Raw genomic sequence first — 22,927 nt, 5'->3', positions numbered from 1 at the left:
GGGACAATCTAGCCTACCGGCCTGTTTTAGTACAGCTTAGTTTTGCAAACTAAGAATGGCCTTTGCCTTTTTTAACGGTTGAGGTGGAGGGAGAAGATCACAAGAATCCTGTTTTGTGTCCAAGAAGTCTTACGAAATTCGAATTTTAGTGTCCAAAACTCGCAGTGTCCAAAAGCTTTCTGGCACACAGACACACCCATTCATTTCCACATCGTCCGAGGTACAATGGCAGGGTGGAGTGCAGGCAAGAGAGCGTGGCCCCCAAAACCTAAGATATTTATTATCTCATCCTTTATGGAAAAAATTGGTGAACCCCAGGGTCAGAGCAGAAGTTCCTCTCGAGCAGGAGACAGAGAGGAAATTTTACCAGTTCACTGGAGAATAATATAACAAAGAAGTATAAAAAAGTAGATACTTCATAAAGTTAAACTTATTCAATTTAAAGAAGAGCCCTTTATCCTAAGATGACATCTTTCCTGCTTTTTGTTGGACCAAAAAGATGTCCTTTCTGTTATGCAGTGAGAGTGAGTGACAGTTTGGTTCTGTTTAATCTCTTCATTGACACTGGTTGATGCGGATGGAAGAGCAATGTCTTCTCTCCTCTCTCTTGCCTTTTCCTCAGCTTCTTTTTTTGGCATCCGTCTATTCCACCCACCCTTTCTCCTTCTTCCTGGCTCCAACATGGCCCCTCTTCTGCAAAGTTAGTGACCTCAAAAAGAATTCACACTCCACAGAAATAGCAAAGGAGAGATATGACCGGTGATCTGCCACCTGTGTTTAAAGGTAAATGTCTAGTTTCGTGTGATTAAGTCCCAAGCAGTTCCATTGCTTTATAAGCCAGGTTTTCTTCTCAGCAAAAGAAGCGGCTTCCGTATCTCCTCATCCGAGCACGGGCTCAGTACCTCTCCCATGTGGCAGGCACTGAATGAACATCTGTGCTGAGTTTTTAGGAGTTGATTCTGAAAATATCAGTTTTAGGCTGTTGAGTGATCCTAATGAAAGTTTCTGTCAAAGCAGACAGAAAGATTGCCTCCCCAAAATCAAGCCAGATACACATTCCTAGGCAAAATGATAATTCTTAATTACATGTAATTAAAAAAATATATATGTCATAGCTTTCTTAAAAAACTTTCTGGGGCACCTGGGTGGCTCAGTCGTTTAGCATCTGCCTCCAGCTCGGGTCGTGGTCCCAGGGTCCTGGGATCGAGCCCCGCATCTGGCTCCCTGCTCCGCGGGAAGCCTGCTTCTCCCTCTCCCACTCCCCCTGCTTGTGTTCCCTCTCTCACTGTCTCTCTCTCTCTGTCAAATAAATAAATAAAATCTTTAAAACAAACAAACAAACAAACTTTCTATCGGAGTAATATATGGAGAAGTGCCCAGACCTTAGGAGTACAACTCAGTGAACTCTCACAAATTGAACACACCCTGTAACCAACATCCAGGACATTTCCAGCGCCTAGAATCTCTTTGTGCTCCACGCCAGTCACTACCCCCAAAGGGTTAAAAAAACATCCTGACTGCCAACAGCATAGATTAGTTTTGCCTGTTTTTGTGCTTTATGTAAAAGGAATCATGTAGCTTATCCTCTTTGGTGGGAAGCTTCTTTCACGCCCGTGCTGGGGGAGGGGGTGTGGGAAGAGATGGAATGCCCTCACAGGCAACAGTATTTTATCACCCATACTGCTCCGAACGATAGCACAGGGTGACAGTGAAAAAGTAAAACTGACGGGCACTGGGTGGCTCAGTCGGTTAAGCACCCGACTCTTGGTTTCAGCTCAGGTCGTGATCTCAGGGTCGTGATCACAGGGTCGTGAGACGGAGCCCCACACCGGGCTCTGCACTCAGCTGGGGGTCTGCTGGAGATTCTCTCCCCCTCTCCCTCTGCCCCTCTCCGCCGCCCCCCCACGCCCGGTTCTCTTTCTCTCTAAAAATAAATAAATCTTTAAAAAAAAAACAACACTGATTTTTTGTCAGTTTTAATATTGTTTTTAAATTCTCTACAGACAGTGCACATCCTTACTGTCTACACCTGGGGTGAACCTTCCACCACCCCCTCATATAAGTACACCACTGTTTCACCTACCGTTTCTTCTAGAAGATGTATTTATATAGTTGTGGGGAGATGTAGATGATTCTTTTTCATTGCTGCATACAATCTCATTGAGTGAGATTTCCAATTTACCAATTTCTTTATTTATCTTTTTTTTTTTTTTCCTGAGGAACCCACGCATGGTGTTGCTCCAGAAGCACTTCCTGCCCTCAGGCCTCTTGGACTTCTAGGCCTGTGCATCTGGGGCACACTCCAGCCCCACAGGCCATCTTCCTGGAGTTAGGGTTGTTAGCCCTGCATTACTCATGCCTAGAGAGAAAGGTCAGTTAAGATAGAGCGCTTGCTGCCCTGTGCTCACAGGATACACAGGGCCTCTGGGAGAGTCATGTCTCCCAGGTGTGTTTCCGGACTCATTTATTTTTGATGGGTATTTAGGTAACTATTATGAACAGTGTGGCTCTGAACACTTTTGTGTGTCTTTTGATGAACATATGGGTGTATTTCTGCTGCATAATAGACCTCCTGGGTCATAGGGTGTACAGATGGTTAGCTTTGATATGCTGCCAAAGAGCTTGCCAAATGGTTGTACCAATTTACCCTCCCACCAGCAGGGCATGAACACCCCTGCTGCCCCACATCCTTGCCACCACTTGGCATTTCTGTCTTTTCATTTAGGCGATCCCGGAAAGTGTGTTGTATATATCCAAAATTATGAAATATCGGGGAATACTTAGAATACTGGGGATACCCCTTTCTTCAGAAGGGATCCAAAGGGAAAGGAAAATATCAAATTCATACAGATACAAGAAAACCTAAAAGAGCAACTCTATGTTAAGGGAAAATGACCATCAGAAATAGAGAGACCTATGGAAATCAGTGATGTTAATTTAACAAATATTTATTGAAGACATGTTGTTATATACTGAATTGTTCTCCACCTCCTCCAGCCCCCATATTTCATATGTTTAACATCCAGGCCCAAATATGGTTACACATCACTTCCATGGGCATCAATAAGTTTGAGCCACCAAAACAAAACTAATGATAAAAGGGTAACAAAAGGGGGCGCCTGACTGGCTCAGTCAGTTAAGTGTCTGCCTTTGGCTCCAATCATGATCCCAGGGTCCTGGGACTGAGCCCCACATCGGGCTCCCTGCTCAGCGGGGAGGCCTGCTTCTCCATCTCCCTCTGCCACTCCCCCTGCTTGTGCTCTCTTGCTCTCTGGAAAATAAATAAATAAAATCTTTAAAAATAAATTAATTAAAATTTAAATTTAAAAAAGCTTATAATAAAACTCATTATCATAAAAATTAATAATTGGCTTATAAAATAAGCCTTCCTCTCTGTAAATTGTAGACCCCCATCCCATCTTCATGAAAGTAGAGGGAAAGTAGACATTTTATTTTATTTTTTTAAGATTTATTTATTTAGGGCCGCCTGGGTGGCTCAGTCGTTAAGCGTCTGCATCGGCTCAGGTCATGATCTCAGGGTCCTGGGATCGAGGCCCACATCGGGCTCCCTGCTCAGCCAGGAGCCTGCTTCTCCCTCTCCCACTCCCCCTGCTTGTGTTCCCTCTCTTGCTGTGTCTCTCTCTGTCAAACAAATAAATAAAATCTTTTTTAAAAAATTGTATTTATTTATTTATTTATTTATTTATTTATTTGAGAGAAAGAGAGTGCACACAGAGAAAGAGGGAGAAACAGACTCCCCACTGAGCAGGGAGCCCAGTTGGGGATAGGGCAGGCGCTCCATCCCAGGACCCTGGGATCATGACCTGAGCCGAAGGCAGATCCTTCACCAACTGAGTCACCCAGGCGTCTCTGGAAAGTGGATGTTTTATTCAGAAATATACATACGCCTCAAAATGTACATACAAACAAAATTCCAGAACCATGAAAAGTAACATCTAATGCTAAGAAAGTTACCCCAAAATTCTACATTCCAAATGTAAATGGATTCCAAAACAAATTAATTTTTTGAAAGAATCTGACAAAACTTGAAAATAAGTATATTAAGCTCAGTAAAGAATGTTTCATCTTTGTAAAGCACGAATTCATGAAACAGGGGCACCTGGGTGGCCCAGTCGGTTAGGCGGCTGCCTTCGGCTCAGGTCGTGATCCCAGGGTCCTGGGATCGAGCTCCACATCGGGCTCCCTGCTCAGTGGGGAGGCCTGCTTCTCCATCTCCCTCTGCCTGCCTCTCTGCCTACTTGTGCTCTCTCTCTATCTCTCTGTCAAATAAATAAATAAAATCTTAAAAAAAAAAAAAAAAGAATTTGTGAAGCAAAAACAAAAAATAAGGAAAAACTTACATGAGAAAGAATGCATTTTAAATCTTCGAAGCAAAAATAGAGTGACTGAAATTAAAAATTCAATAATCAGGAAAACTCTAGCCCAGATACACTAAACAAATTAATGAAATTGGAGATAACGGTAAAAAACTTACCCAGAACACAGCGCAGAGAGACAGGCATAAAAACATGAATGATGAAGGGCACCTGAGTGGCTCAGTTTGTTAAGCATCTGCCTTTGGCTCAGGTCATGATCTCAGGGTCCAGGTATCGAGGCCCATGTTGGTGTCTCTCCTCAGCAAGGAGTCTGCTTCTCCCTCTCACTCTCCCTCTGTGCTCTCTCTGTCAAATTAATAAAGTCTAAAAAAAGGAGACAAGTACCAGGATGGTGATTGCTATCTCATCTGCAATAGTAAAAAAGAGAAAGAAAAGAAAATTTTAAAAATCATGTAAATGACCAATAGAAGAAAGTTTTATTTTATTTTAAAGATTTTTTATTTTTTATTTATTTATTTGAGAGAGAGAGAACACAAAAGGGGGTAGGGTCAGAGGGAGAAGCAGACTCCCTGCTGAGCAGGGAGCCCAACACGGGACTCGATCCCAAGTCCCTGGGATCATGACCTGAGCAGAAGGCAGACACTTAAAGACTGAGCCACCCAGGTGCCCCCAATAGAATAAATTTTTAAAATAAAGTATATCTCATATTAACAAATGAAATACTGTAAAATTATTAAAAGGAAGAATTAGAATTTCAAGTATCCACATAGATCCATCTTAAAAACATGTGGAACAATGTAAGCAATTTGCAGGATGAAATGCATGCTAAAATACCATTTCTATAAGCTTGAAAAATACCTACAATATATTCTTCATAGAGATGTACACATATGGTAGCAGGTATTGCCGCGGTCCAAATGTTTGTGTATCCCCCCAACACCACCACCCCCCCCAGGCCCAGATTCAAATGTTGAAATCCCACTGCCCTATGTGATGGTATTAGAAGGCGGAAGGTAATTAGTTCATGAGGGCAGAGCCTTCATGAATGAGATTAATGCCTTTATACAAGAGGCTCAAGAGAGCTCCTTTGTCCCCTTCCCCCATGTGTGGATACAATGAGAAGTCTGTGACCTGGAACAGGGCCCTCCCTTGACCATGCTGGCACTCTGATCTCAGATTTTCAGCCTCCAGAACCGTAAATAATAAATTTCTGTTGTTTATAAGCCACGCAGTCTGTGGTATTCTGTCATAGCTGCCCAAATGGACCAGGACAAGTATTAAATATATATGGCGTTGAAAAACACCCTCTAGGTAGGCAAGGAGGGGAGTGGAATTCAGGACAAATACACAGGGGATTTCAATTAAATCTGTAAATTTCTACATGTTTTAATCTGAGCAGAATTTAAGATGTTAAAAGGGGTTTTCTCACTGTCTTTGAAATTCAGCTAAGGCCCTGCAGTCAAAGAGACTTCCTAGACACATTTCTGCAGAATTTTATAAAAAATGACCAAGCTGGTCCTTCAAGTATCAGTCCCTGTCAGGTTTTTCCAGCCATTTTAGGAGAAGGCCATACATTCACTTGAATGGGATTTTGGGGGGTTTTGCCACCTTCCATAATCGAATGTTTCTTACCCACTGCCAAGCCGAGAGAGAGCCTCCAAGCAAATCAGTCACAGGGACCAAGAGTGCCTACAAGAGAGTAAACTGCCATCTCGCCTTCTGGCTGGATGTTTACAGAGCCCTCACACTGTGGGCCCTGGTACTACTCGGACACCAAAGACAAGAGCAGAAAGAGGTCTAAGGAAAGCCAATGAGCATCCGCAAGGTATTTGTTGGCATCTATACCTGGGGAGCCCGTCTGGAGAATTCCAAACACAGAAGACTGGCTGGAGCAGCACCGTTACGGGGCAGGAGGGCTAACTGGATGGGTAGGCATTTGGCAGGAAAAAGACACATGATGTTTTCCTGTTGACCAAAAGGGCTTGCAGGGAGTAGCTTGGCATAAGCCATCCTGAAGAGACCCTACTACCTCCCAAGAACGCTGCTTCCTGAGGTCAGGGGTCCCCAGCAGGAAGAGGCTGTGTAGGGTGAGAGTGGGTCTCAAGAAGCCAATGGAGAACGACTTAAACAGAATGAAGCCCATTCATGGGTTCTCCCAATAACCTACATCTTCACCTGAAGAACCTGTACTTGGATGCTCAGGTTAATGGAGGGAATGAGCTAGATTTAGCCAAGAGAGGACTATACACAATATCAGCTAAATACAAAGATTTTTTTGCTCCTCTTTAATCCACATACTGAACCCCATGCTAGAGCAATTAGAGAGCAAGAAAGAAGCAAAGGAAGCCAAAAAGATTCTTGAAGGGACCCTGATCTCCTTCCTCACAGAGTCAGCAGTAAGAAGAGGTAAAGACATAAGATTGAAGCTGCATTTGAGATTGCACTAGGCTTTTTCATCTCTCGAACAGCCCAATGTGAGCCACGGGATCTATCAGAGATGTCAGTCACCAAGGGAGGAGGAGAGATTGAGCAGTGTGGTTGAAAGCCCTTGGGAAGAACAAGTTCTTTCCCATTTATGTCTCTCAGAGTTTAGCCCTGGGCTAAACTCACTTATAAGGTAGTAACACAAACGGGGCAAAATGTTTCTATTTAGTAAAGCTTGAAGGTGGGTGTTGCAGCCAGGCTTCAAGATGGTCCCCATGATGGCTGCCTCCTGCCTTCACGCCCTGCATAGTCCCCCTCCACATGGTACCAGGCCCAGGGACACCAGTTTGAGTGACCAGTAACATACGGTAGAAGTAAAACATTACTTCTGAAACTAGGTTCTAAAAAAAGACTATGGCATCCCCCTCTCTCCCTCCCTGCCTCCCTCCCACCTTCCCTCCCACCCCCCCCTCTCTCCCTCAGGCTTCCTTCTCTCTTGCTCTGGGGGAAGCAAGTCCTACAAAGAGGCCCACATGTCAGGAAACAGTCAGCAAGAAACCAAAACCTGCCAACAAACAAGAGTAAGCTTGGAAGCTGTCCCTCCAGCCCCGGTTAGGCTTTGAGATGACCTGCCACAGCCTGGAGGGAGACACTGGCCCAGAACCACCCAGCGAAGCCACTCTGATTCCTGACCCGCAAAAACGGTGTGAGATAATCAGTGTTTTGCTTTGTAGGTTGCAGCGCTGAGGCAATTTGTTATACAGCCGTGGATAACCAATACAGTGAGCACACCGAAATTTGATCTATTATCTTGACGTTCTTCAGAATGTCTAAACTATCTCATAATAATGTAAATATATATCATGAAGGTTTTCCCCATGTTCAGCATTTTGAAGCTAAAGTAAAGGGCTCTTTTAGGGGTGAGCACCTGGTCTCTAACTTGGATGAAAATCCCTATGGTCCCCTGAGAGCACGCTCATAAAATAAACTGTGCTTTGGAAGTGAGAAATGACGTGAAATGAGTTACTCTGAAATTCAGTTATTAAAATAGTCTACAGAACCCATGGTCTCTGGTAAAGGAATCAAGCAGTACCACCTGGGAGTGCTAGATACTACTAACAGAAGCAAGAGGGACAAGCAACATTACTGTAGTGTTCCTTACTGACACTAGATGGTGATAAAGTTTTATCGTGCAATTAAATTTCAATTACACAGTTTGGCTGGGGTAGAAGTCCTTTAAAGAAAGCCAAGCCAACATTTACTTCATTATTACTTGGTTAGTGCTATTTTTGAATTATAATTTGTGAGTGGAAATTAAAACTGAGTTGCTTGCATTGATTCCTGAACTAAATCCATCTTTGAAAGGAGGTAGTTTGAATAAAGTAAATGTACTTATAAAAATGCACTTTATAAAAATTAATAGCAATTTTAGGGGTGCTTGGGTGGCTCAGTCGTTAAGCATCTGCCTTCGGCTCAGGTCATGGTCTCAGGGTCCTGGGATTGAGCCCCGCATCAGGCTCCCTGCTCGGCGCGAAGCCTGCTTCTCCCTCTCCCACTCCCCCTGCTTGTGTTCCCTCTCTCGCTGTCTCTCTCCGTCAAATAAATAAATAAAATATTTAAAAAATAATAATAATAAAATAAAATAAAAAATAATAGCAATTTTAATAACTGTACTCTTAGCATGCATTCAGTTATTCCTGAGCATACCTGAACTTTGGGATAATTTAGGCAGAGCTGAGTCATGGTTTGCTTTTGAAAGAACAGTACCTCTAAATCAAAGGAGAAAAAAAAAACAAAAAACCAGGAAAGCACTCCAGTAATTACAATACATTTTCATTCCTTTCCTTCAAAATATTTCCTGTTACAAGAGGTTGTCTAGCTTAATAATTAAGAGCACAGACCCTGGAACCAGATTGTATAGACTTAAATTCTAGTTCTCCTTTGGATTGTATCTCAGTATCCATCTCATAAATGAGTCACAAAAGAAACAGTATATGTGAAGCACTAAGAGTAATACTTACAATTTAGAAATTCTGTTTAAATATGAACTATTATTATTTTTCCACATACATTCCCTGTGTCCGAGGTACAAAGTGCTAAGGAAGGCAGCTGGGTGGCTCAGTTGTTAAGCGTCTGCATTCGACTCAGGTCATGATCCCAGGGTCCTGGGCCCCACATCAGGCTCCCTGCTCAGCAGGAGGTCTGCTTCTCCCTCTGCCCCTCCCCACACTAGTGCTCTTTCTCTCTATCTCTCACTCTCTCTCTCACAAAAATAAATAAATAAAATCTTTTTTAAAAAGTGCTATGGAAATGTATAGCAAAAACTGAAGCTTGAAATCTAGGTCAGTTTCCCAACATTACACAATCAGCAGAGTCAAAAAGTCCACGGTTAAAGGAGACAAACATTTGGAATTGCCCTTTACTATTAACAGAGAAGGTATGCTTCCAAAGAAGAGGCGTAAACCAGGACTGGAACACAAACCTTGTAAATCTTGAGCCAATGAACCTTCCACTGCACCACAACAAATAATCCTTATTTATTGACAGGAACTCCTAAAAGACAGGTCTTGGCAATATTGGCTGCTAGTTCACTGACAGATGAAATTTTGAAATATTAACAAACACTTCCATCCAACTGCATTATTTTAGTTATCACCACCCTCTGCCTCATGGGATGTTCTGCCTTACTTGCCTCAGAGAAGGAATGATACAGCAGAATCCAGAAAAAGAAAACATTTATTTTTTAAGTTTTTACCTTAACTCCAGCTAGCTCACATACAGTGTTCGGGTGTACAACATAGTGATTCAGTCCTTCTGTAAGACACCATGTGCTCATCACGACAAGCACGCCCCTTCGTCCCCATCACCTATTTCACCCATCCCCCACCCCTTTCCACTCTGGTAACCAACAGTTAAAACAAAATATTTTTAAAGCTTAGGCCCTGGGGCGCCTGGGTGGCTCAGATGGTTAAGCGTCTGCCTTCGGCTCAGGTCATGATCCCAGGGTCCTGGGATCGAGCCCCGCATCGGGCTCCTGGCTCGGCGGGGAGCCTGCTTCTCCCTCTCCCTCTGCCTCTCTCCCTGCTCATGCTCTCTCTTTCTCTGTATCTCTGTGTCTCAAATGAATAAATAAAATCTTTAAAGCTTAGGCCCAGGTATTAAGGCAAAAAGACTTAGAAGGAAACCTGACATGTTAGAACAGAGCTTCCCATACTGTTACTACTCAGAAAGATTCGTCTGATAAGGAGATTTGAAAGAAAGGCAAAGACACCGATGGGCTCCAAAGAAAGGGCTCTAGTCTCATCCCACTGCTGTCCTAAGCTGAGCCCTCTGATTGGGGCTGGGGGAGGAAAACGCCAGATATACCTGGGGATTCTAGACCAACATATTCTGCTCCCTCTCTAGGTGGAATCTGGAAGCCAAGGGACTCGATATTCCTGGGTCCTGCATGCACAGTAGATGGAAAATCTGTATGCTGTATTTAGGCAGATGGTCCTGCGAGTCCCACAGAGCTCTCAAAGCCACAGACTCGTGTGGTGGCGGCAGAATGATGCCAGAAATGCAAGACAAGCACAGAGGCAGAGTTTTTCATGGTGCAGCCGGTAAGGAAGCATTAGAACATTACTGACATGGAGAGAGCTACAGCCCTGAGAACCGACAGGAAGAGGCTTGCCCATCAGAAGCAAGGGAGAACACAGTAGGAACCACCCCGGAAAGTGGGTGTATCCTTTAAGATATTGGCTCAGCTGCTTTCACAGAGACCAAAAGGACAGAGTCCTAGCAAGACAGAACACTCACTTCTGTCCCATACAAGTTCAGGGTGGTAGTGGTCCAGGACGCTGAAGCTGCCCTGCTCCACCGGGCCAGCCAGGAGCCACCCCCCAGGATATTGCCCTCGTGCCCTCCCAGAAACAAAGCCGGCTCATCATCACCCTATCTTCATTCCAGCCTTGGAGAGAGAGAAAAAGGAACATGGAAAGCTGAGGGTCAGCAGATGCCGTTTAAGGGCATGACCCAGAAGTTGACACATCATTCCCGTTCACCACCCATCAGCCAGCCCTTAGACACATGTCCATACCCAGCTTTAGGAGACTCGGGAAATGTAGTCACTAGCTGGGCAGCCAGGTACCCAGATAAAAATAAGGTGGTTTTTGACTAAAGAAAGAGAAATGGATATCTGTAGATAAGTGGTGATTTCTGCCACTGTCCATGTCTCATATCCCAGGGGGGATATGTACAGAGGACAAAATTGAACACTGTCAAATGCCTCGATTCTACGTAAATCCATGAATACTTTGAATCTTAGATGCAACCCTGGGTAAGTAGGGGGGGCCTGAAATTTAACAAAATTAAATTTCTTGCACTCCACAGAATGAAAACATAAAATAGAAATTAAATTCAACTATTGAAAAAATGAAAGATACATTTTAGTACACCTTAGTTTGTAGACTGACATTTATAGCAGCTACTCTTAACTCAGACTACTTAAATAGGCTTGAAAAAATAAAGCTGTAGTTCTCTACAAAACCTTGACAGATTTTGATTTTGCAATTACTGTGATATAGTAACAATTTAATAACAACGAAGACCTTGTTAGATGTGCTTTTAAAACTATTCAAAACAGTTTTGCCAAATTTGTTTATTCATTTTATCTCCAAATTCCTATGCAGTTTATTCCCAAACTTCTTTCCACGGACGGCTGTAACAGGTGTGGGCACATAATCAAGAGCAGTCCGTCTGTAAACTGGCCTGTGCATTTCAGATTGCTTTAAACAAAGTCTCTGCCCAAACCGATTATGATGATAAACAAGACAATAAGATTGTCCCTCTTGGACATCTGATCCAGAAGTAGATTGGAGAGAGTATGACAGAACTAATTAGAGAAGCAAAGAAGTCTCAGAATCAGGTCATGGTCTCAAGGTACCATCAGTTAAATGAACGTGTGACGAGAGATAGAAATCACCATCAGTACTTGGGCTGTGAACTCAAAAGCAACTGATATGCTTCCTACATTTTCTCCTTTTCCTTGCAGGTGGGTTGGAGACATGGATCTAGTTCCCGCCCATGAAAGGTGAGTAGTGTCTTGTATCACTTCTGGATCCAGGTCTTGAGACCCAGGGGGAGTCCTTCAGTTCTCCCATTCCTCATGCAGTGACTTTGGAAGCCACATGTTAATAGGGCAACATCACAAGGTGGAGGAGCCCGGGGTCTCTGAGCGGAAGAAAATCTCTACTGACGACAACATTTTGTGTGGGCAAGAAATAAATGTTTGTTGTGTGAAGCCCCTGAGATTTCAGAGCTGGTCTATTGTGGTAGCTAGTGAGTAGTTATCCAGACTAACACAGTAACCAAATGTCTCAGTGTTGCCCATACTATAATTATTCCAGGGCTAATAATTGCACAGTTGCAACTTGTCTTTAAAAAGAACCAGTAAGTCTGGAGCATTTGATTACAGCCAAGGTCTGTCCTGACCATGGCCGTGTCCGTTCTGATTATGCCCTTGCTGTCTCATTTGGTAAATATGTCACATATTGCCCTGCTTATGGGGAAACCCTATCCCCTTGTGTCCTTCAATATATACTGTGAGAACTGAAAAACGTATTTTTAAGTTATGAGCCAGAAACTTTAATGGATCAAATCCGAGAGACTTACTATATACATGAGACAAAAAGAGAAAAAGCTTAAATATAGGGGAAGAAAACGAGACCAACTTAGAAGAAAGAAGAAGAAATAAAGTTTTTATGTCTTGAGTTAGTAAGATCAAGAGGAAACAACTCAAAAGAGAAAATGGTTATCTATCCATGTAAGAGGAAGTGAGTTTACATTTAGGTACCCTTCAGTTATTTCAGTCTATAAAATCATGGCATTCCAAGAAGAGATACCATTTCATCTTGCTTCTTAATAACTTACCTGTGCCTATTTGTTACTTGCACATCACTTGAATACATTTAGAACAATCGTAATGTATTTCATATATATTCCTGAAATTAAAATTTGTGTTTCTTATGCAGACAAAATAGGAAAAGAGGTAATCTAATCACTAACATGAATGTTTTAAAGAATCATATCCCATTTTCATTTGATTCTCTCTCAAGATAAAAAGACTGCCTAATACTTTAGCATGTAGGGAACAAAACTTCTCTCAAATTGCTTTTGTCCTTTCTGGACTTATTGTTGCAATTATTATAGTATTATAGAACACATATGTATCCAAATAATAGAAATATTGACTAAAATGCATATTACCTTATATAAATCTTTACTATTTAATTATATATTGAAATGATATTTCATTTCATATGCTAACGACATAAAAAGCTACCATTGTTACAGAATGCAAAATAGAATTCTGAAGTTTAAATATACATTCCATTTATAACCCGCTTTCCCTACAATGCTAATAACATGAAATCAATTTTTTTAATGCGGACTTAGATAATAAAATTATTTTTAACCAATAAGAGAACAGTTTATTAACTCCCAGGCCAAGAGTTGACTGGGAACCTGAATGTGAGTAAAGCTATTTTCCTGAAACTTACCCTCCCCTGGGACGCTTAACCGACTGAGCCACGCAGGCGCCCCTCCCATAGGGCATTTCTATATTCAAACACCTTTCAGGTCTATTGTACGTTGCTGCAGTTTACAACGCACTATTAAATATAGCAATCCTCTGAATAGCTCTATGAGATAGAGAAGACAAATTCTTATATTCCTAAGGTCCACAAACCCAGCATACTGACCCTCTTCAAGTTGAATTCAGTCCACAGACCTGTATGTCTAATTTATGAGACTCATAAACTTTTTTGTAATTAGCTGCCAATATTTAAAAGTTTCAGACTTTCCCATTTAAAAAAATTTTTTAAATAAAAATTAGAAAACTTGAGGCACTTGGCTGGCTCAGCCGGTAGAGTGAGCGACTCTTGATCTCCGGGTTGTTAAGTTTGGGCCCCACGTTGGGTGTAGAGATTACTTAAACATACAATCTTAAAACAGAAACAAAAAGAGCCTTGCTGTCCCAGAGGTCCACATTCCCTGGTGGCAACAAGTGGCTTCAGCTGAGGTGGGTAGAGGCTGCCCCTTTTTTGAGGAATCTTTCTCGCCAATTCACTTCAACCCCCACCTCTCTTTATTACCTCCAAGACTGATAACGGAGTCATTTGCCATTTATCTTGTTCTGCGGGCCTCCTTCTTGCAAAGCGTGGCCCGCCTGGCCCCTGGGGTCTGTGGGAAAAGGAATCAGCCAGGTCACCCCTGTCAACCCAGGAATGGTGGGGATGCGCGGCTCAGAGCTGAGGCTTGCGGCGCTCGTTGGAAATGCACACAGCTGGCTTTGGAGATAACTTAGAAGGTTAAATATGGAAAAGACCTTCACACATCATCTCAAACTTCTCATTGTACAGAAGAGGAAACTGAGGTCCCAGGGGGCCCCGTGACTTGCGCCACATCACACCGTGAATTTACAGAAAAGCCCAGCCCAGAGCCCAGGTCTTTTAACTCCAGAATGAGTCCCCTGGAGAAACAGAAACAGGAAAAAGAAACAACTGCAGAGAAAGGAAGGAGAGTAGGGACGAGCTCTCCCTCCCCACCTCCCCCAGGCCGTGGCAAGCAGCCAACGGCAGCTCACTGCATATTTAATTTAAACCTTTGTCTGCCCTGGCAAGGACAAAGTACAATCTGTTTTATGTAAAAAGTCTTCCCTGAGGAAAGCCTCGGCCTCCAGCTGCGAAACTGATTGATGTTCCTAAAGGCCCCAGGAACCTCTGCTGGGATCCGACGTTGTGGTTTCCAAAAAAAGAGTTTGTGAAAAAGGAAGCGCTGAAAACAAATTTTTTTCCTTTATTGTGTTTCTCTCAATCTGGGAGAATTAGACTGCAACATGAGGGGGCAACATGCAAATAAAGACTATAATTTAAAATCAGATTTCGGAGTTCCACAGGGGAGGTGCTCAGGAGGCAATCTGCGGGGGGAGGAAGACAGGAGATGTGTCTAGAAGCTTTATATGCACAGCAAGCACTCTGCTTTACTTAGATTGCCCCTTCCAATCAATAAAGATAGCAAGATGTTCTAAAGATGCTTTAGCCACACTTGGCAGGAGACCCACAGCACTGATGTTTGCATTTGAAATGTGTGTGAAACGTTCGAATAGAGATTAAAATCCATGTTATTTTGAGAATTTTGTGGTATTCCTGATACCCGGCTAAGGAGACCCCTATTTGGGGTGACACTTCTGGCGACACCAAGGCCAGTTTTGAAATCCAGTCCTTGAGTTGCCTCAGAGTGCTCCTGGACGAGTCAGGGTCAGGGGCATCTCCTGCCGGGCTTCTGTTCCATCCCTGACGATCTCAACCCGCACTTGGGGCCCCAAGCACACACAGCACCGAAGTGCTCAGCCCCACCGCGGACAAAACCACTACCAAAGTTCTGAGGCTAAGATTAACCCCCAAGGACTGGCCTTTCCTCCCGGCCCTTAGCCTCACCCAGAGCAGAGGACGTGGCAGTGCGAGAGGTGGACGCGGGTTAGGGTTCAAGGGCCTGCCTTCACCTTGAGGCTCGGTGCGGGGGTGAACTTCAGCTCCAAGCGAGAACAAAGCCACTGCCAGGTCAGGGCTAAGAAGCTGGGGCCGATCTTGGGCTGGTGCCAGGACCCAGAAACCGTTGCCATGAGCCACCAGCTGGCTCGGGTCCCAGGACCATGTGCAGCTGCCGTGCAGGCCAGACGGGGCCTGCAGACTGTCGCCGTGCCAACCACCCCATTAGGCCTCCAGGGCTCTGCTCCTGTCAGTCTCACACCCAGTGGCCCGTGTACCTTGGCATTAGCACGCCTGTAAGTATATTCTGAGGTGGCTGAATAGACCTTCAGAAAAGCCGCATGACCTGCTGGTTCTTACAGTTCTGGACATGATCCTGCTCTAAAAATCCACAGAGGTCAGGATGTATGGTGACAGATCTCTGAAGCTTGTTGGCCTGAAGAAAATGAAAGAATCAACTACATCCCTTAACTCCGTGTGGTCTAAGGTGCCTGTCACTGGGACTTCAACAAGAACAACCCAGGCGCCACTGGCTGTGGAAATAGAAAGCCCACCTCTTACGTCCTAACAGTGAGGGCAGATCAATAAATGGCCATATACACAGCTGTTTCTAGCTGGCTTCCTGCTGTCTTGAGCATTACACTTTAGTAAGAAAGTTAACAGCAATGCAATCATTGCGAAAAGGCCGAAAGGGGGGAAATTTTTATCTTAAACAATATACTATTTTTTTTATATACTAGATCATCTTGGGTATCAGTGGCTATTCTCCAAGGCAGCTGGTCCCACCGACCCTCTGGAAACTCTGTTCCAAAAGATCAAGTTTGGGGCACCTGGGTGGCTCAGTCGTTAAGCGTCTGCCTTCAGCTCAGGTCATGATCCCGGGGTCCTGGGATCGAGCCCCGCATGGGGCTCCCTGCTCTGTGGGAAGCCTGCTTCTCCCTCTCCCACTCCCCCTGCTTGTGTTCCCTCTCTTGCTATCTCTCTCTGTCGAATAAATAAGTAAAATAATATCTTTAAAAAAAAAATCAAGCTTCTTCTTTTCCTAATTTTGTTCCCTTCCAAACTCATTAGGCCCTCTCCTGCTTGCAAATTCCTGCATTTTTAACAGGCTGTCCATCTTCAGATTCTCTTCTCATCAAGAATCCTGTACAATTGTTTGGTCAACTTTGGTCTGAAGGCATGCTCCCTAATGAGAATAAAAGTCAAGATCCTACAGTGAGGCCAACAGGATCAGTCCCATGGAGAGTAGCCCAGTAGGGCTTAAGCTATAAAGACAAATAAGACAAGCTCTCTATGCTAGGGAAACTCGTAATCTAGGGGAGGCCATGGATATGTGGCTTAACAAGGTGATAAGTGGAAGCTAGCAGTGTGAACCAAGTGCTATGGGGACTCAGAAGCAGCAGTGAATAATTATGCTGGGTGTGGGGATTAAAGATCTGGGACTGCTTCCCAGAGAGAGTAACAGTTGAGCTGAAACTTAAAGGATAAGCAGGCTTTGATCAGGAGAAAATTTAGTGGGCACAGCGCTCAGCAAGATGCATTCTGGGAAGAGCCATGGCACAAAAGACTTCCAGACACTGAGAAGTGATGATGTATTAAATGTCGGGAGCGCAGAAGACCCTCTGGTACAGCTGAAGTTTCTGGTATAATGTCAGCGTGACACGAGAGAGACTTAAGAGTTAGGTTAGGCCAGATGATGACAATCTTGGAAAACAAACTCCGGAGACTTTATCCTGAAGGCAGTGGTGAAGCAAGTGAAGGATTTTAAGCAACTGGCTGGCAAAAGAGTTTAGGTTAGTGTAGTGTGGGTGATGAGCAAAATTTTCTAGAAATGACTCTGGGAGGTCACTTGAGGCAGCCTGGGCAGGCCAACAGGAGCAGGGCCTTCCACCTTCTCCCAGTGGGATGGACTCCCTCCAACTCAACTTAGCTTCCTCTATAGGACTGGAGGCTTCTTCTCTGCCCCCTCAAGCCTCAAATCTCCAAAGCTGAAAAACTGGCTTTCCTGGACATCCTGAAAACATTTAACACTATTTAACACCTGGTGCCCCAGTAGTGTTTGTATCCCCACAGATGAGTTGTTCTCTCACTTTCCCTATATGGAAAGCAACAAGGAGATAGAACATAAACCTTCCATATTCCAGTAGATGCCTTTCCTTAGATCGATGAAAGGCTAAGATCACAGACTTCTGCTCTTCCTGCAGACACTTGCTTAGTATTTTTCATCAATAAAGTCTATTTCTAAATCCGTATCAGAGAGTGTTGTGGAATGCTTTCTGACCATGGTGCTTTATGACCACAGTGACTCATGAAGGTACCACCACATTGCACCATAATGGGGTATCCTAGGAATGGAATAAGACATATCTGACCTATTGTCAGATAAGACTGTTTATGTTATAACAGGGGTGCCTGGGTGGCTTAGTCAATTGGGCTTCAGCTCAGGTCATGATTTCAGGGTTGTGAGATCGAGCCCCATGTTAGGCTCTGCGCTGAGTGTGGAGTCTGCTTGAGATTCTCTCTCCCTCTCCCTCAGCCCCTCCCCCCACTGCTCGTGCACACGGACACCCTCTCCCTAAAATAAACAAACCTTTAAAAAAATTATTTAAAAAAAGACTCTTTATGTTGTAACAGAGGCTCCAACTAAAACTGGCTTTAAAATTGAAGGGGATTCTTGGTTCTCGTAACTGTTGGGTGGACATAGTTGATCAAGTGTTTCAGTGATATCAGTGGTCCATTTCTTTTTACCTCTCTGCTCCGCCTTCTCTAGTGTCAGCCTCATTTTAAGGCTGACTCCCTAACAGTTGTAGGAAGGCTGCCAGTCACAATCAAGTCTCAAACATTCACATCCAATGGCAAAGAGGGCTTCCACACCAGCATTCCAAGCCAGTGTCCTGAAATCCATCCTAATTGGATAAGCTCATCTCACCTGTCTATGCTCACACCCATCCATGTATTCATTTAACAAATATCTGTTGATGTCTATTACCTGTTAGCCACTGCTCTAGGTCCTGGGCCATTGAAATAACATTGAATAGCTGATTAGGTTTAAGCCAACTGGTACCCACCACTAGGGCTGGGAGTATGCTCAGTTTCCTCCAAAGCATATGGACTGTATAGGGGTGGAAATAAATGCTTGAATAAAGATGTCCATGCTATTAGGAGAGGGGGAGGAGAGAATGGATATTAGTAAGGTGACCAAGAAACTCTTTACAGTCTTGCTACTGAAAGTCTGGTCCATGAACTGGCCTTATCAGCATCGCTTGGGAGCTTACTTTAAATGCAGAATCTCAGGTAGTACCCCAGTTCTACTGGATCAGAATTTGTATTTTAAGAAGATCCCCAGGTGATCCATGTTAACATAAGACTTTGAGAAACACTCATCTACAGGGTAGATAAAAATGTGATGATTGGGGGCACCTGGGTGGCTCAGTCATTAAGTGTCTGCCTTTGCCTCGGGTCATGTTCCCAGGATCCTGGGATCGAGCCCCACATCAGGCTCCCTGCTCCGCGGGGAGCCTGCTTCTCCCTCTCCCACTCCCCCTTGTTTGTGTTCCCTCTCTCACTGTGTCTCTGTCAAATAAATCAATAAAATCTTAAAAAAAAAAATGTGATGATTGGGGCTGTAGGGTAAAGAAGTTGGAGAACCAGCCAAATGGTCTACATAGCAGACGCAAGTTGGGATGACTACCAGCTCATAACAGTTCTCCCATGGAGAATTGTGCAGCTGTACCCTCTGCCAGAGATGATTCATCCAAAAGGAGATGTACCTGCCAAGGTGGGCCAATTAATGGATCATTCTTCTAGGTCTTCAAAACATGAATAGGGATAAATGGTTATAAAAGGCCACTGAAGAGAGTTGCAGGTTGACAGAACCCTGGCAGGCCCAGAATTACCTAGGCTGGGGATCCTCAAAGTGCTCTGAGGCTTGGTTATTGCCAACTACTCTGATTCATCCATCCCCTAAAATATCCCCCTTTTTAGCTTCAATTAGCCAAAAAGGGTTTTTATTGCTGTCATTGAAACAACCTTAACTTCCATTGCTTTGACTTTCTCAGTATAGACATCTACTGATGATGAGAGTGTTTGGTCTGCCTAAGGGGAAGACCAAAGTTAATCCATTTCCCTACATAGTGTCTGAGATGCATACACTGCTTTTTCTCCTCTGCTTCCAAACTTGACCCCCTACACAGGCCATGTATTGAATTTCATTCACAATTGACAAAAGCATAAAAAGCCATTTTTATCGTATTTTTTAAAAAATTCTACATATTCTGAAATGCTCGTGGATTTCATAACAAATGTTCCATTTGGGATTTACTTTCTGTATACAAATTAATGTATCTTTCTAGAAAGATCCATGCATGTGTCCTCTTTAATCTCACCATCTATTGTTGACTTTTTTTCAGATGCAGCTGCCTTTTATAAATATATCTACCAAATGACTGAATTGTTGTTATACCAATTTTTCCTCTTTTACATGCAAAATGTTTTCAATCAAATGTTGGCTAATAGCTAGGCTGTTTGGAAATTAACAATCCTAATACATGGGAACAACAATATAGGCATTTAAAGCTTAATTACTTCTTCAGGCTCACTGTGAGAAAATCAAGGCTTTTTTTTATTAGTCTGATTCTGTATTCCTTGGAGTATTTCATCTTATGCTACAATATTCTCATTTTCTTCTTCTTCTTCAAAAAAGAAAACAACCCTAATACAACAAAACAACGAAGAGGTCACATCTCACAAGGAACAAACATGACATCACATGGGGAAGTGAGTCACCGTGCATCAGACTGGGAACTGAGTCAGGACTAAACTGACTCACATCTTTCTGGGCCAAGAACCAATTCTAGTTATATCATGCTGGAAAATGACTCATTGACTACCTTTATTAGGTCCCCTCAAATCAACTGCAAATTGGAGTAGGTCTTATGAAACTCAGGTGTCTCTGCTTGAGCCATTAGTCTCTGCCGGTGCGCAGAGGATTTGTGTCTATGAACCTCCCTGGCTGTTTGGCCACAAGAACTCAGAAGCCTACTTTTGTCAACAGTGTGTTGCACTTATCTGAGCTGACCACATCGAAACATAAGAGTATGCATAAAAAAAAAAAAGAGTATGCATAAACTTTGTAGTCTCTATGCAATAAGCACATTTGTTGATAATCTATCGGTCGACTGAAAATCTGTTATCTTTCGTGTGTTTTTAAAAAAATGTTTGCTGTAGAAAATAATCCGAAAAGGCAACTAACTGTTCAGCACTTTCGTCAATTGAAGGTCAAAGTTCAGCAATAGCTGATAGCACTCTTTTCTGACTTATAGTTACCCCTGCCACTAAACTGAGTAAAACTGATACAGTATTCCAGTTAAAGTAGGAAAGGGAGGGGCACCTGGGTGGTGCAGTCAGTTAAGCGACCAGCCTTTGGTTTCTGCTCATGTTGTGACTTCGTGGTTGTGAGATCCAGCCCTATGTTAGGCTCAGCATGGAGTCCGCTTGAGATCTCTCTCCCTCTCTCTCTGCCCCTCCCGCTCAAGCTCTCTCTTTCTCTCTCTCTCTAAAATAAATAAATAAATCTTTAAAAAAAAAATTGGAAAGGGAGACAGGGAAAATTAGAGCTCCAAAATCATAATTCCCAAAACATCTTCAATAAATACATTAGGAGGAACTATAAGTATTATTAACACCTGGAAGTCTAAAATGGATATTGTTTTTAGAAGAATCCCCTAACTGGCTGATCTGGCCTTAAACATATAGGAATTCCACATACATATCCAGAAGTTTGGACAACACTGCGGCTACTCTCTCGTAGGACAGTTGGCTAGGACAGGACATCTGCTTCTCCCTGGAGAGAGGACTTTTAGAGTGCTCTCCAATCATCTCCAGGTCCCAACGGTCCCCACTAGTCTCTTTTGTCACAACCAGATTCATTTCTCATTACTTGCTTGATCCCTGGTAAGCATTTGAGTTTGCAACCCCTGATAAGTAGATTCCAAATTTTTCTTACTACTAAATAATAAAAAGAAATAGAAAATTTTAAAGGAAGTTAAATATTTTAAAAGCATATTCATATTGCAGCTTGGCCAATCTTCTTTTCAATTTTTCAATCAGATTTTTCTTTATTAAACATGTACTGAGGATCTTGTTTGTGCCAAGACAGTGGGCTGGATGCTTGACATTAAAATGTACGCTAATGTCCTTGCCCTCGAATTGCTTGTGATGTAATTGGACAGGTCATAAAAGCATGTCCTTTATTTAAAATTCTACCTTAAAAAGCATTAACATGAGGCTCCAAGACTTTATATAATTTAACCAAAACCGGAGACACTAGAGCTTATCTTTGTCCATTTAGGGGTCTTTACCTTTCAGTTAAAAACATTGCAGTACTTAATATTTGAGTAGCACTATGCTAAGGGATATAGACTCCTGTAGGGCACAGTCTTTATCCACGAGAAATCTATATTCTATTAGGATTGCAACATTAACCAAGTAATTCAAATATCTGGCAACAAGTGAGGATACGTAGGGCTGAGAAGCCACCTTAGCTCTCAGAGATCACTTTCTGGGCGGGTGTGTGGAGAAGGCCCCATCCTACCTCTGAGGTTTGAGCCGCTCTTCTGCAGACATCATCCTTGACTTAATTATTCTAACCTAAACCAAGGCTGTAAGCCAGCTGAAGAAGAGTTGAGGTTTTCCCCAGAAAGCCTACATAATTCTGACTAGTAACCACAGGGAAAGTTTAAGCAAGAAAGAAGTGGTGAGAGTGGGAGGAAGGAGAAAGAGAAATAGTAAGTCCCAAAGAGAAGCTCAGTCAACAGGCAGGCTCTGGATAACCTTCAGATTCTGTAGTCCCTGCCCACTTGGATTCATCAACTGCCATGAAGATTCTGCCAGTAATGGGGGTCAAGAGGATTCAGTTACAGTCAGATGGTGACCTTCGTGTGGAAGTTCTGAGCCTATTCACTCCGTGATCCATTCTCCTCTCCCTTTCCTTCGCGTCCCTGCTCCGCCACACCGCTCTGACCTGCACTGCTGGCAAAGGGGAGCTGATCTCCACAGCTTGTTTTTCCTGAGCTTCCAGTGTCGCTGGCTGCCCTCTGCGATGGGCCAACATCAGCATGAGATTGTGGAGGAGATAGGGGGTGGGGAGAAACATGAGGCCGCCACTTCCTCCACCTTGGATGGCCTCTCAGATGACTGAATGGTCTCCTCTAGGGCTTTAGCTCCTGCAGACAGGTCTGCCAAATTTCCAGCCAAAGCTAGGTGATCCTGGTTCCTGTGTCCTTGCCTATATGTAACTCTGCCTCCCTCACCTCTCTCTCTGTTGATAAGCCTATTTTTCCCAGCTTCCTCATCACCTGTGTTAACAGTTCCTATGTTGAATTTCTTTTCTTGTAAATACTTAAAGCGGTTTCAGATTTCCTTGCTAGATCCTGATATATATCTTTGATATTTTAAAATATATATTAAGTATATATGAAAAAATATCTATTTGATACATTAAAATGGTGACTTGCCAAGTAGTCCAGTTACAATATTCAAGAGTAGAGCACAATTACTAAGTCTTTCCTACCCCCATCCCCCACCTCCCAATATGTAGGCATTACATAAATGACTGTTCAAAGAGAAGGTCTATCTCCC

General features: G+C 43.3%; 1 long non-coding RNA gene across 4 annotated transcripts in view; it reads right to left on the bottom strand.

The window, feature by feature from the left end:
• Nucleotides 1-2,936: 2,936 nt before the first annotated feature.
• Nucleotides 2,937-22,927, bottom strand: part of LOC123840763 (uncharacterized) — a 61,628-nt gene continuing 41,637 nt past the window's right edge. For 3 of the 4 annotated variants that reach the window (XR_010412449.1, XR_006790088.3, XR_006790087.3), the window contains 2 exons: nucleotides 4,496-4,744; nucleotides 2,937-3,271 (listed from right to left, as the gene is read on the bottom strand). This is a non-coding gene — a long non-coding RNA (uncharacterized LOC123840763). Of the gene's footprint in view, nucleotides 3,272-4,361; nucleotides 4,407-4,495; nucleotides 4,745-22,927 lie in introns of all 4 variants that reach the window. The other variant, XR_006790085.3, reaches the window with a different exon arrangement.

The sequence above is a fragment of the Mirounga angustirostris genome, unplaced genomic scaffold (assembly GCF_029215605.1).
Source record: "Mirounga angustirostris isolate CCGP_5_RB_7025 unplaced genomic scaffold, mMirAng1.0.hap1 SCAF_6, whole genome shotgun sequence".
Taxonomy (NCBI): Eukaryota; Metazoa; Chordata; class Mammalia; order Carnivora; family Phocidae; genus Mirounga; species Mirounga angustirostris.
This window is presented reverse-complemented; position numbering and strand designations above follow the sequence as displayed.